The 14,635-nt window shown below is 40.5% G+C and overlaps 1 long non-coding RNA gene across 2 annotated transcripts in view; it reads right to left on the minus strand.

Annotated features, from left to right (window-relative positions):
• Nucleotides 1–214: 214 nt before the first annotated feature.
• LOC125960416 (uncharacterized) overlaps nt 215–14,635 on the minus strand; it is a 238,570-nt gene continuing 224,149 nt past the window's right edge. For both annotated transcript variants that reach the window (XR_007470065.1, XR_007470064.1), the window contains exon 4: nt 215–364. This is a non-coding gene — a long non-coding RNA (uncharacterized LOC125960416). The remainder of the gene's footprint in view (nt 365–14,635) is intronic.

Raw genomic sequence — 14,635 nt, forward strand, 5'->3', positions numbered from 1 at the left:
ATGTAATGTCTTTAAATATCAATTAATTCTATCTTGTTTAATGTATCATTTAAAGTTTGTGTTTCCTTGTTTATATTCATTTTGGATGACCTGTCCGTTGGTGAAAGTGGGGTGTTAAAGTCCCCTACTATGAATGTGTTACTGTCAATTTCCCCTTTTATGACTATCAGCATTTGCATTATATATTGAGGTGCTCCTATATTGGGTGCATAAATATTTACAAGTATTATATATTCTTCTTGGATTGATCCCTTGGTCATTATGTAGTGTCCTTCTTTGTCTCTTGTAATAGTCTTTATTTAAAGTCTATTTTGTCTGATATGAGAATTGCTACTCCAGCTTTCTTTTGATTTCCATGGAATATCTTTTTCAATCTCCTCACTTTCAGTCTGTATGTGTCCCTAGGTCTGAAGTGGGTCTCTTGTAGACAGCATATATACGGGTCTTGTTTTTGTATCCATTCAGCCAATATATGTCTTTTGGTGGGAGCATTTAATCCATTTACATTTAAGGTAATTATGGATATGTATGTTCCTATTACCATTTTCTTAATTGTTTTGGGTTTGTTATTGTAGGTCTTTTTCTTCTCTTGTGTTTCCTGCCTAGAGAAGTTCCTTTAGCATTTGTTGTAAAGCTGGTTTGGTGGTGCTGAATTCTTTTAGCTGTTGATTTTCTGTGAAGGTTTTAATTTCTCCGTCGAATCTGAATGAGGTCCTTGCTGGGTAGAGTAATCTTGGTTGTAGGTTTTTCCTTTTCATCACTTATATATGTCCTGCCACTCCCTTCTGGCTTGCAGAGTTTCTGCTGAAAGATCAGCAGTTAACCTTATGGGGATTGCCTTTTATGTTATTTGTTGCATTTCCCTTGCTGCTTTTAATGTTTTTCTTTGCGTTTAATTTTTGATAGCTTGATTAATATGTGTCTTAGCATTTTTCTCCTTGCATTTATCCTGTGTGTGACTCTCTGTGCTTCCTGGACTTGACTATTTCCTTTCCCATATTAGGGAACTTTTCAACTATAATATCTTCAAATATTTTCTCAGTCCCTTTCTTTTTCTCTTCTTCTGGGACCCCTATAATTCAAATGTTAGTGCATTTAATTTTGTCCCAGAGGTCTCTGAGGCTGTCCTCAATATTTTTCATTCTTTTTTCTTTATTCTGCTCTGCTGTAGTTATTTCTGCTATTTTATCTTCCATGTCACATATCCGTTCTTCCACCTTAGTTATTTTGCTATTGATTCCTTGTAGAGAATTTTTAATTTCATTTATGGTGTTGTTCACCATTGTTTGTTTGCTCTTTAGTTCTTCTAGGTCCTTGTTAAATGTTTCTTGCATTTTCTCCATTCTATTTCCAAGGTTTTGGATAATCTTTACTATCATTATTCTGAATTCTTTTCCAGGTAGACTGCCTGTTTCCTCTTCATTTTGTTTTTGTCTGGTGTGTTTTTACCTTGCTCCTTTAGCTGCTGTGTATTTCTCTGTCTTCTCCTTTTGCTTAACTTACTGTGTTTGGGGTCTCCTTTTTGCAGGTTTATAGTTCCCATTGTTTAGTGTGTCTGCCCTCAGTGGGTAAGGTTGGCTCAGTGGGTTTTGTAGGCTTCCTAGTGGAGGGGACTGGTGCCTGTGCTCTGGTGAATGAGGCTGGATCTTGTCTTTCTGGTGGGCAGTACCATGTACAGTGGTGTGTTTTGGGGTGTCTCTGACCTTATTATGATTTTAGGCAGCCTCTCTGCTAATGGGTGGGGTTGTGTTCCTTTCTTGCTAGTTGTTTGGCATAGGGTGTCCAGCACCATAGCTTGCTGGTCATTGAGTGGAGCTGGGTCTTTGAATTGAGATGGAGATCTCTGGGAGAGCTTTTGCCATTTGATATTACATGGAGCCAGGAGGTCTCTGGTGGACCAATGTCCTGATCTCAGCTCTCCCACCTTAGAGGCTCAGGCCTGACACCTGGCTGGAGCACCAAGACCCTGTCAGCCACACAGCTCAGAAGAAAAGGGAGAAAAAATAAAGAAAGAAATAAAATAAGATAAAATAAAATAATATAAGGTAAAATAATAGTTATTAAAGTAAAAAATTTAAAATATATTATTAAAAATAAAAGATATAAAAGTAATAAGAAAAAAGAAAGAAGAGAGCAACCAAACCAAAAAACAAATCAACCAATTATAACAAGCACTAAAAACTATACAAAAGAACAAACAAATGAACAAAAAAAAGACAGACAGAACTCTAGGACAAATGGTAAAAGAAAATCTATACAGACAAAATCACACAAAGAAGCATACACATACACACTTACAAAAAGAGAAAAGGGCAAATAATATATATATATTTAAAAAAAGAAAGAGAGCAACCAAATCAATAAACAAATCTACCAATGATAATAAGCTCTAAATAGTAAACTAAGATAAACATAAAACCAAAAACAAATTAGTTACAGAAAGCAAACCCCAAGTCTACAGTTGCTCCCAAACTCCACCGCCTCAATTTTGGGATGATTCGTTGTCTATTCAGGTGTTCCAGAGATGCAGGTTACATCAAGTTGATTGTGGAGCTTTAATCCGCAGCTCCTGACATTGCACAGAGAAATTTCCCTTTCTCTTCTTTGTTCGCACAGCTCCTGGAGTTCAGCTTTGGATTTGGCCTTGCCTCTGTGTGTAGGTCACCTGAGATGGTCTGTTCCCCACCCAGACAGGACAGGGTTAAAGTAGCAGCTGACTGGGGGGGCTCTGGCTCACTCAGGCCAGGGAGAGGGAGGGGTATGGAATGTGGGGCAAGACTGTAGTGGCAGAGGCTGGTGTGACATTGCAACAGCCTGAGGCGCTCTGTGTGTTCTCCCAGGGAAGTTGTCCTCGGATCACGGGACCCTGGCAGTGGCAGACTGCACAGGCTCCCACAAGGGGAGGTGAGGATAGTGACCTGTGCTTGCACACAGGCTTCTTGCTGGCTGCAGCAGCAGCCTTAGCATTTCATGCCCGTTTCTGGTGTCCACACTGATAGCTGTGGCTCGCACCTGTCTCTGGAGCTTGTTTAGGCGGTGCTCTGATTCCCCTCTCCTCGCGCACTCTGAACAAACGGTCTCTTGCCACTTGGGCAGGTCCAGATTTTTTTCCTGGACTCCCTCCCAGCTAGCTGTGGTGCACTAACCCCCTTCAGGCTGTGTTCACGCAGCCAACCCCAGTCCTCTCTCTGGGGTCTGATCTCTGAAGCCAGTGCCTCAGCTCCCAGCCCATACCCGCCCCAGTGGGTAAGTAGACAAGCCTGCCAGGCTGCTGAGTGCTGGTCGGCACCAATCCTCAGTGCGGAAATCTCTCCGCTGTGCCTTCCACACCCCTGTTGCTGCACTCTCCTCCGTGGCTCCTAAGCTTCCCCACTCCACCAACCCCCGCTTCCACCAGTGAAGGCGCTTCCTAGTGTGTGGAAACTTTTCCTCCTTCACAACTCCCTCCCACTGGTGCAGGTCCCATCCCTATTCTTTTGTCTCTGTTTTTTCTTTTGCCCTACCAAGGCACATGGGTAGTTTCTTGCCTTTGGGAAGTCTGAGGTCTTCTGCCTGCATTCAGTAGGTATTCTGTGGGAATTGTTCCACATGTAGATGTATTTCTGATATATTTCTGGGATGGAAAGTGATCTCCACGTCTTACTCCTCCACCATCTTGAGGGTCCCCTCCTGACAGCTATTTTTAAAACCTACCTTGATATATAGGGGAGCCTCTCTCCAGGGATTGATTTCAAACAGTAATGCTGGATCTGGTCCTATGCCTTGCATGGAGATGTTTTAGGATGGGTTTCCCCTGAGGAGGCAAGACTTGATTACCATGACCACTGCTTGGCATGGAAACCAGCAGGACTGCTGGTTCCATCATGCTTACCGATTTGCATGTCAATTCTGTTTCTAGTTTACTAAAGGTTTATTTTGCTTTTGAGTATGCTATGTCTTTTTAGGTATCACTTTTAAAACATTTTAATTATTTTTGTTATATGGATTAGAGGAGCAAAAGATTTGTTAGGAGACTTGGGATCAACTTATAATGAAAGTAAAATGAGATTTTAATATGTTATATAAATTGAACATGCTGATTTTAAGTGTTTCTTCATATTAGGACTATCAAGCATGTTTAAAGAAGCTCTTTCAATAGCAAAGCTTTTGATATAGGGTATATTGATTTGACCTAAAAAACAAAGCCATTAAACATTAGGATATTTTTAAATGACCAAATAATATGCAAGACCATTGCCATCACCTCAGCTCTGGAATTATATCATTGGCCTCTTTCCACTACATCCCCATCCTTACCTACTACAGAAGATGTGGTGTAGATCAGGTTAGGGTTACCCACAACCTGCAGGTAAACCACCCAAGGCAAATATCTTTATCAATCCCTTTTAAAAAATAAAACTTTAAAATACATAAATATAGACAAAACTCGCTTGATGAACCAAGAATGTCTAACATTCAGTTATAGGAAATCTAAAGAGTACAAACGTTAACGTAGTTAGTTGATATTTTAGGGAAATTTTAGGACTGGATGAAAGATTTCTGGGAAATAAGAGTAAGTAACATTCATTCATTCAACAAGCATTAATCAAGCAAAAACTATGTTATAAGAAAAGAGGAAGCCTTATAAGAAAAGCTATGGCCTTTGAAGAGGAAAAACTTACCTCTTCAAAGTGGTAAGTGAAGTGTTGGATCACTGGCTGAGAAATTAAAGCAGAAAGCTATGAGCAAGACACTTTAATCTTGTTAAAAAAGAAAAGAGAAAAGTACTCTTTAAAATAACTTAAACTAGAAAATTTCTCTTTATGCCTTGCTTCCAGGAAATTCAAAGCTAAATTTTATGTTTAATTGTATTATTATCTAAGATTTGAAAATAATTATGTCCATCTTCCATCTGTTGAATTTTGAATCCTTTTTTCAAATATTATTTCCATTATGAAGTTCTCTTAAATTATTTTGGAATTAAGATATTAGTGAGTGAACTGAAAAAATGAATCAACCATATTTGAGCTGTGAGGGGGAAAACTATAGAATCAATTCAATACTGAAGTCAACACATTCCCACCTCATAAACAGGAAATTGTTAAATGTATTTTATTTGTATGTTATGTAATATACATGAATAACTACTATATTCTTACCATCTCACTTCCTTCCTGGGAACTCTTTAAATGGAATTTTATGTCTGGTTAGGAGTAATACAATTAAAGAAGGATGTGGATATACTGGAGAGGTTACAATGGAAACTACTTAAAATGATGGGCATTCTAAGAGAAATCATGGTCTGTAAAAGATAATGGAAAGAAAAGTTAGACTTATTCAGCAAAAAGAGAAATAGTGCTAGGTTAGGAAGAAGACGAAATTATAGGGAAGTCATTTTTTAACTGTAGCAACGCTAGATTGAATTTTGAAAGATCTGTTAATTATTTTAGTTAAATGTTGAGAATACTTAGGGAGGTTAAGAAACATTTTCTAAGTGGAGGTTTCCCCTAAACCACCCTTCTCTTCAGTACTGTCTTTTTCTTCAGTGCTCTCGACAAAGAAAGTTTGGTCAATTTTCTTTAGTAATAACACAAGTAATAGGGATGATGGAAAAGGACATACCCACATCCCTGGGAGGAACTTTGTCTTTGATCCTGGAATTGCTGCCAACTATCTTTGTGGGTAATTTAGAGATTAAAAATATTTTATTCTTCTAAGAATTCTGCAACAGATGCCCACCAGAATTTAGCAAGGTGTGAATGGGACAGTGGAAAGGGTGAGAGACTTCACCCTCCCCTTTAAGAGCCAGAAAAACTAGATTCCAGTCCCAGCTCTTTCACTAGCCTGGTGATTAGTCACTTAACCTCTTTAAACTTTGTTTCTTCATCTCTAAAATTAGGTGGGCATTGGGGGAAATCTCTGAGGGTTTTGGGAGTTCTGACCAGCTATGATTCCACGGAATTCTGAGACTTGATATTGATGGGGTCAAGCAGGAGCAAAGAATAAGGAATAGGGGTTTTTTCCCAGCTGCTTTCATCAGCAAATTGTTGCATAAGCGTGCCAGCTGAAACAAACAGCTCTGTAGGGCTCACGGCATCCTCACCGCTCCCATTACTGAGTTTTGTCATGACTAGACAGGATGCTGCCATCATTGGTGAACTTTGACCTCTGCCCTTTCCAAGCAGAAAGAGAGAGATTATCGAGAATCTGGTTGCCTGTCTCTGACCCCCGTCTCACCCTGCTCGGCTGCCATCATCACCTCCTTCAACACTGAGACCCTTATTTATACTCCAATAAATAATGCCTTTTAAATACTCAGATAACTGCTTTGATTGCATTCAAGCTTTCAAAGCACGAAGGCCCTGAATTCTTTTTTCTTCTTTAGCGTTGGCACACTGTGGTCCTGCCCAGTGTGGAAACTGCTTCCACATCCTTATCCCTGGTTCACACTTTCCCCATCAATCTGATGACATGAAACCGCTTGACTCATAAACAGGAGTTAGAGAAACAGAGGTTAAACCACGGCACCGAAAGTGGTTGTGAGTCTGCGAGTGTGGAGAGAGTGGGAAAATCGACAAGCATGTGTCTGTTACCATCTGCCCCAAGTGCTGAGCTGTAGAATGAATTCAGCAAGAGCCTGCTATTAAAAATAATGCAAATACTCTGCCCGTCTCTCCTTGGTAAAGACCAGTGTGCTTTGCTACAAAACACCTCCCTTTCAGAAGTCTCCAGTGTGAAAATAGATGTGTCAGCTGCTGTGAATTTCCTTTTCCTTTTAATTGATGATGGGAAGACTTCTAAATCTCTGTGTTACTGATCTCCTCCTCACACGCTTTGTACGTTATCTAGTAACCCAGTAGAGTAATACCTATTGCAAATGCTTATATAGTGTATACTATTCAGAGGAAAATGTTCTAAGCACTTAATGTATATTAATACATTCAACACTTATGACAGCCTCATGTCTTGGTATTGTTATTATCCCTTATTTAACACACAAGGAAATCCAGTATAGAGAGATTAAATGACTTTTTCCGGGAGTAACGAGTGGCAGAGCTTGGATTTGAATTTGGGCATTCAGACTCCAACGTCTGTGCTCTTCACCATCGTGTTCTTCTGAGAAAGAAAAAGATGAAAACGAAGAGAAAAGATGGTGCCACAGTGATGACACCGAGACATAGGAAGCTTTCGAATAGACCACTAGGTCAACTCTTCCTAGGAGAGTATGCCAGGGACAACTAGGTTCCCAGTAAAAATGATTTATTTCTTTACTTTTTTTACTTTTTAAAATTTCTGTTGTTGCACCTACAGAATTGTTAGGCACTAAGCAGTTGCTTCAGACCCTTAAGTTAACTTTAAGGGTTACACTGGGTGGACTGGTAGGAGAGACAAACAACTGCAGGTATCAAAGCCAGTTTTGTGGCAATTCTGAGGTCCGCAGGGGAACGGAATGTGATAGTTCAAGTACAGTCACTTGAAAGGTTTAAAACTATATCTCTGCCAGATACCAACATGTAATATTTTCAAGTGCTCTCCTGAGGCCTTCTCAGCAAGGTCACTGTAAATGATCATGTGTATTGAGATGATTGTAAACAACCCTTTGCAGTGAAACGCATTATAATGTAGCCTTTAATTATTATAATATAGATGCAGTGACCAGAGTGCAGCTCATCTCTCCCATTGGCCTTCTCAGCCCTCCACACCTTTCTGATTTATAATAAAGTGGTCTCTATTTTACTCTATGATGAGCCTCTGCTATGTACCAGGGATTTCCTGTCATCAAGAAGTTTACTCAGTCAGTAGGCTATATTTTTTCATCTTTTCAGTGATCAAACTTAGTCATCCCTAAATTTGACACTGATTTAAAACTATAAATAAAGGACTTTGTTTTAACTGGTGGTATTGAAGAACATGTAAGAAAAGCTTTTTCTCTGAATTTCAAAGGTGGTGCACTAGAAAGGAAAGTTCATCTATTTTTCTTCTGTGATTCATCATCAATTTGGAGATGTGTGTGTGTGTGTGTGTGTGGTACAAATGAAATCAGAATATTTCCTTCCCTTATATCTTCTCATTGTGTGGATTTATTAACTGCATGAGTCATATGGTTAAAACTTTTGAAAATTTATGACTTAACAATAAACAGTAAGAGAACAAACCTCCTTTATCTCTGGGGCTCGGTCTCCTGTCATGTGCAGACAGTTGCCCAGAGCTATGAGATGTGGAATGACTGACTGACTGACTGGGGGATGTGGGTGGGGTAGACGCTCACTCAGTCTTTCAGGATAACACTTGTCTGAGCCTGTTTATCTTCCACCTCTAACCTCAGCAAATCTGTCTCCCTGACCTGAAAAATGTGGGAAAATTCAGGGGGGTGTGGAAAGATTTTTCCATGAAAAAAAAAAGATTTGATTTTATAAGAATATGAAATAAATGGACGTGCTGGGATGAATGTATTCGTTTTCTAGGGCTGCTGAAACAAAGTACCACAGACTAGGTGGCTCAAACACCAGAAGGTTATCGTCTCACAGTCTGGAGTCTAGAAGTCCAAAGTCAAGGTATCAGCAGGGTTAGTTCCTTCTGAGGCTGTGAGGAAGAATCTGTCCCAGCCCTCTCTCCTAGCTCCTTGTAGCATCAGACATTCTTTGGCTGATAGATGGCATTCTCCGTGTATCTTCACGTCATCTTCCTCCATGAGTGCATCTGTCTCTGTGGCCAAATTTCCCCCTTTTTAGGAGGATAACAGTCTTATCGGATTAAGGTCCACTCTTCTGATTTCATTTTAACTTGATTACGTCTGTGAAGACTATAGTTCCAAAGAAGGTCTCCTGAGATACCTGGGACTTACATTGTTTCTTTTTTGGGGAGGAGACAGTTCAACCCATAAAGCTCACCAAGAAAACAAAATGACATACAGACTTAGAAGTAAACCTGATGAATCTGCACTCTTTGAGTAAAGCCCTTCCAGCTCTTCCTCCCCAAACAGCATTTCTGCTTGACCTAAATAAGAAGGACTGTGTTAACATGATTTTCCACTGCCTGAAAATCTGAATACGTTTTGAAATAAAACCATGGGTTTGCATCCATTCTATGGAAGACCTGGGGCAAGAACTTTTCCCAAGCTACTTTTTTTTTTTTTTTTTGAAGCTCCATTTTTCTGATCTGTCAGATGGGCATTAGTACATATGCTTTAAGTATCCCACTAGACTATATAAACCCTGCAAGTGTAGACACTTAAGTTCAAGTTCGTTTTATGCATATAAAAGAATTAAAACGTAGAATGTTCTATATTGGAGACAGTTTGCAGCATAGAGGAAGAAGCATGGCTGTGAAAGTCAGAAGATGAGGTTTCTTAGTCTCAGCGCTGCTAACTCACCGCTCTGATCTTTAACTGTGGCATAGGGGGAAGATTAACCACTCAAGTCCCCTCCACTCAAAAATTCTAAGTACAGTGTTTTTGTAACATACAACGTAGTGTTAACGTGTGTTCCTAAATCCCATGCAGTAGAGGTGAGCCTTCAGGTACACACTATACCTGCTCTCTCAAGCTTCCTTAGGATTATTATTAATCCAAACTCTTCCCTTTGTGTGTGGGCTGAACTCCAGTCACACCCTTGAGAACCAGCTGACATGGAACCCACCCTCAAGTGTTTGGCATGGAACCATGCAAGGGGAACAGATGCAATATTTAGTCAGGCTTTCTCTCACGTGTATTCTTCTCCACATTTGGTGCAGAATTTCAGAGAAGTTTCATGTGCAGGAAACAACCAGGAATGAAACATAGTGGGTTTGGATTACTTTCCCAGAGAAGTGGGAATTTGAAATTCTTATAATGCAAATCAATACTAAGTCCATTTAGAATCAGACAAACAAAGTGATGATTATTTTATGTCTCTGGGCCCAGAGCAAAGTCGTTTCCAGCTAGTTTAGTACCTATTAACATTTACAAAGTTCTTTCTAGTAAAAGACAAGTCTTTGGGGAATAGCTCATGCCTAGCTATTTCATGCCTTTTCACACTTGGCACAAACACGTCTAGGTTTTGATGTGGAAATTCTTCCTTGTTATAAGAATTTTGATTCTTGAAGTCTCCCTTACCCTCTCTCTCTCTCATCTCCTAAAACTACCTGGTAGTGAAAGAAGTCATTGGGGAATAATTCCTTAAGTAACATGAAAGTTAGCCTGCAAGTGAAATCAGCTCTCTTGTTGGAGTGATGACTCAGAAGATGGGCCCAGTCTTCCTCTGCCCATGATGACAATTCCTGTTGGCTCCAGACACACATGCACTGTCTGTCCTGTGCATGTCTTGGGCACCTCAAGTACTTCTCTTCTATATGTTTCCAATAATATTAACTTTCAATTTCCCTAGACAGTCTTATTCTGTAAACAATGCATCTCCTCAAAGTGAGGACACTTACTCAAACAGGAATCACCCATCTCACACTTATTGATTCGCTTACCTATGGAGTCCAGTGGGAAGTGTGTTTCTTACTCCCTGGATGGATAGTTAAACATAAAAATCCTTTCAACCCTAAACTACTGTGGTATCTTTTAGAATATGGACTCTGAGCAATCCTGATATGATTTATTGATGGTGTCCTCTTTCTTGTGCAGAGAAGCATCTACATAGCAGAAATTATAATAGGCACTGGGATAAAAGGTGAACATCATTTGGATTTGCCCTCAGAAACCTCATATTGCAGATGGAGAATAGATAGGTAAAGAAACAATTGCAACACTGGTATAAGTGATAGATAGATAGATAGATAGATAGATAGATAGAGGACACCTTGTCTACGGGAGGATTTTTCCACCTAGAGGTCCTGAGATGCTTGGTCAGAGAAGGTCATATCTGATCTGGCTTTGAAGAATGGGAAGGCGATAGCATTCCTGGCAGAGAGAGAAAAACATGAACAAAAGCAAATGTGGGTGTGGTAAAGCAATAATAAGTAGTTCTGCATGACTGGAAGATAAAAACATTTAGGGGGAGTGGCTAGAAATAAACTGGAAAATTTGGACCAGGTCTTGAAGCTCCCACCAGGCCTGAAAAAACCTACTAGCCTGTCATCTTTTGGCAGCTCAGCAGCTACCCCTACTGGCAAGGCTGAGTTCGTATCCAGAGTTTTGAATAGTGTCTCCCCTTTTATCTGGAAAAGCATTTCTGAAAATATGTCCTATATATCACCACCCAGCTCCCAACCTTACCTCCTCCTCTTCAAGCTATTCCATTAAAAAGTAGTGTGAGGTCAAGTGGTGCACCTGTGATCTAGTGCAGTTCACTAGCATAAGGTTTGACGGCCAAAGCCACATGAAGCAATATACCCTACATAGGGATGTATCGGTTGAGCCCGCTCAACATTTCTGAGTTTTGCCCAAGTAATTCTACATCCTATCACATCTAACAACTATCATTAAAGTAAATATGGACTAGAGACACTCATAACAGAATTTGTGAAGTCCTAATCCAACTGTTCATGTTTTCTATAGTTTTTACTTCCAGAAAGGATCATAGTACGGCAGGGCATCCTTTCTTGTTTAGCTTGTCTTCATCCCGTTGATTGATTCATTCAATTTTTACTGCCAGTTATGTGCCAGGCATGACCACAAACTTACCCCCAACAGGAAGGATTTCTATTTTCAGAGTTGCAGATGAGTATAACACTCCTGATTTTTGTTCTACCAATTAGCTTTCACAATATTTCCAAAGAAAGATTCAACTTTTCTCCTGCAGAGAAATTTTAGATCATGAGGGTGAAGGAACTTCAATCCTTCAAGTTAAAGGATGGTGGCAAGAAGTAAATCAATGCAGTGTTTCTCCTTAAGCAGAATGTCTAAAGGGGTGGAGAGATGGGGACTGGGTTGGAAAACATAGGATTATTTCAGGGCTTTGGCCCTTCTAATAAGATACAGTTTTGATCTCAACTCTTCTTCTCTAGGAAGGTTGGGAGTCCCAGCTCGCTCCATTTCCAGGGCACAGGAGATACCATCCAGTTTTTGTGATGTACTTCTTCTGCAGAAGCAAAGGAGACATTTACAGGAGTCATTGATCCCCATGATATCTTCAGGAATGATGTCCACCCTTAGCCTAAGTTCTAGAAGAAACAGAGGATGGGGCAGAAAAACAATCACTTGAGGGTGGGTTTTGGTTGTTCCCAGTGTCAGGGCAAGTTCCCAGCAGTCTTCCTAACTGTCTATAAATGATGTAGCAGACCAGTCTGGCTCAGACTCTGGGGTCACTCAAGCAAGTTACAACGTAGCTTAAACCCATGTCCTATGGAAGCATCTAACTAGGGAGTAATAAAGTGCCGGTGTCAGCAGCTCTATTGTAATAGGAGGAGATGGAGCGTGAGAAGGAAAATAGTACATTCCAAATTGTAATCCTTGTTGTATTAATCTGCTCAGGCTGCTATAGCAAAATACCATAGACTGGCTTAAACAAGGCACATTTCTTTTCTTACAGTTCTGGAGGCTGAAAGTCCAAGATCAAGGTGCTGGCCAATTTGGGTCTTAGTGAGAGCTCTCTTCCTGGATTGTAGACAGCTGTCTTCTTGCTGTGTCCTCACATGGTAAATAGAGAGATCTCTCTCTCTCTTCCGCTAATTATGAAGCCACTAACTAATCCTCTCATGAGGGCCCCATTCTCAAGACCTTGTCTAATCCTAATTACCTCTCAAAGGCCTTCTCTTCAAACACCAACGCATTGGGGTTTGGGGCTTCAACATATGAATGGGGAGAGGGTGGAATTTAGTCCATAGCACTTTCTCACAGAGAAAAATACTCGGTATGAAGACGGAAAGGAGAGAAGAATCTGGCTTATTAGAAAAGCCAGATAACTTTAGTTGTAACTGCTTCTCATTTTTAACCTTTCTCACTGAAAGTGGAGTTGGGATTCTGGTGCAGGCTCAAGAAATGGAAACCATTCTAGGTATTTCAATCTGAAAAGGGATGTAATAAAGAGAAACATGTGCTTAGAAACCTGGTAGAAGGGAGGAAAGAGCAAAGATTGTAGAGGGTCCACTAACGTCCCTGTCTCTCTAGTGCAGTGTCAGGAAAATACTGCTGCACCCATAGGTCAAGAGACTTCAGGAACCCATTTCTGGTATAAAAACTGACCTTACATCTGTTCAAAGATCTGTTACCACTTAATGGTAATAAAAGTCTGTGGGTGAGAGAGTCTGGGGAAATGCATTTCTAAGGTTTCTGGTCCCTGTGATGTAAGAGAAGTTATAAAACAGGGTGGAAATGGGTCCGGATGCCAGTGGATGATATCCAGGAAGCTCTCCTCTGGGATGTTTGCCTGCTACTGCATCGTTCACAGCTGTGCATGTCTTGGCCTATGTTGGGATTCCACACCAGGTGATGGAGGAGATGAGACCCAATCGTTTCCTGTAGTCAAGAGAAAGGGAGCCTTAGCTTATCAAAAATGCATGTTTGTATCCACATTAAGTGGCACACTCATGGGGGCTTGCCTTGGTTTCACAATTCAAAAATTAAAAATTTTTCCCTGCATTGTCTTCTGTCTCCCTTCCTCCATCCCAGGCTTCAATAAAATCAAATGAACTTCCACTCATCCAAAAGTATTATTGAGCACTTTCTTTCTTGCTAGAGGCCTCAATTCATGTCAAGTACTAGGTAATGTTAAAGAAAAAAAAAAAGGTTAGTAAGGCGACAAGGCCAATAAGAAGGCGAATAAGAAGAAGCTGGGTGGGCTTCCCTGGTGGCGCAGTGGTTGAGAGTCCGCCTGCTGATGCAGGGGACATGGGTTCGTGCCCTGGTCCGGGAAGATCCCACATGCCGTGGAGCAGCTGGGCCCGTGAGCCATGGCCGCTGAGCCTGTGCGTCCGGAGCCTGTGCTCCGCAGTGGGAGAGGCCACAACAGTGAGAGGCCCGTGTACCGAAAAAAAAAAAAAGAAGCTGGGTAAAAATATACAGCAGTATTAATTTAAATAAGTCAAACTGTCTGGAACTCTGTGTAAGTGAAACAGGAGAGCAGAGTAGGAAAGGTCCATTGAAGGCTTGTGCATGCACAGATGACTTTATGGGGAAAGAGTGGTATGAACTGGGTTCAGAAGGGAGGATTTGGTTAGAGGGAGAGAGGAGAAGGCATTCCAAATGTGTCTATGTACATGGCTCATGTCACAGTCAGTGAAGGATCTACCTTGCTGGAGCTGAAAAAAGTAGAAGATTGTATCAAGGAGGATCTAGGGAGTTTCTTGAGGCATTTGTGCTCCATGCAGTGAGTAATAAGACCCATTGAGGTTTCTTTCCCACTACTACTCTCCACTTCTATATTGATCCAATATTGTGGTTTCTTGTGGAATCAAGAAATACCTTAAAATAACACTAAAAGAGGGTATTAAGAATTGCCAGGCAGACATGAAATTAGCTGTCATCTCTGCCCTTCACTAGATGTGATATCTGAAACAAACCACTTAACCATATCTTAATTTCTAGATACATAATAGGGAGAATATATATTCAGTATATATATCTCCCAGGATTATCGTAATAAATAAAGAGGGCAAATGGTGCACTTTTCATGGTGCCTAGCATATAGTATACATTCAAATATTGTTAACTCCCCCTTTCTCCCTTTAATAAGTGGAGAAACTAATCACCCACTAACCACATCTAGGTGTAGGAGAACTTCTAGATACCAGA

The sequence above is a fragment of the Orcinus orca genome, chromosome 11, assembly GCF_937001465.1.
Source record: "Orcinus orca chromosome 11, mOrcOrc1.1, whole genome shotgun sequence".
Classification (NCBI taxonomy): Eukaryota; Metazoa; Chordata; class Mammalia; order Artiodactyla; family Delphinidae; genus Orcinus; species Orcinus orca.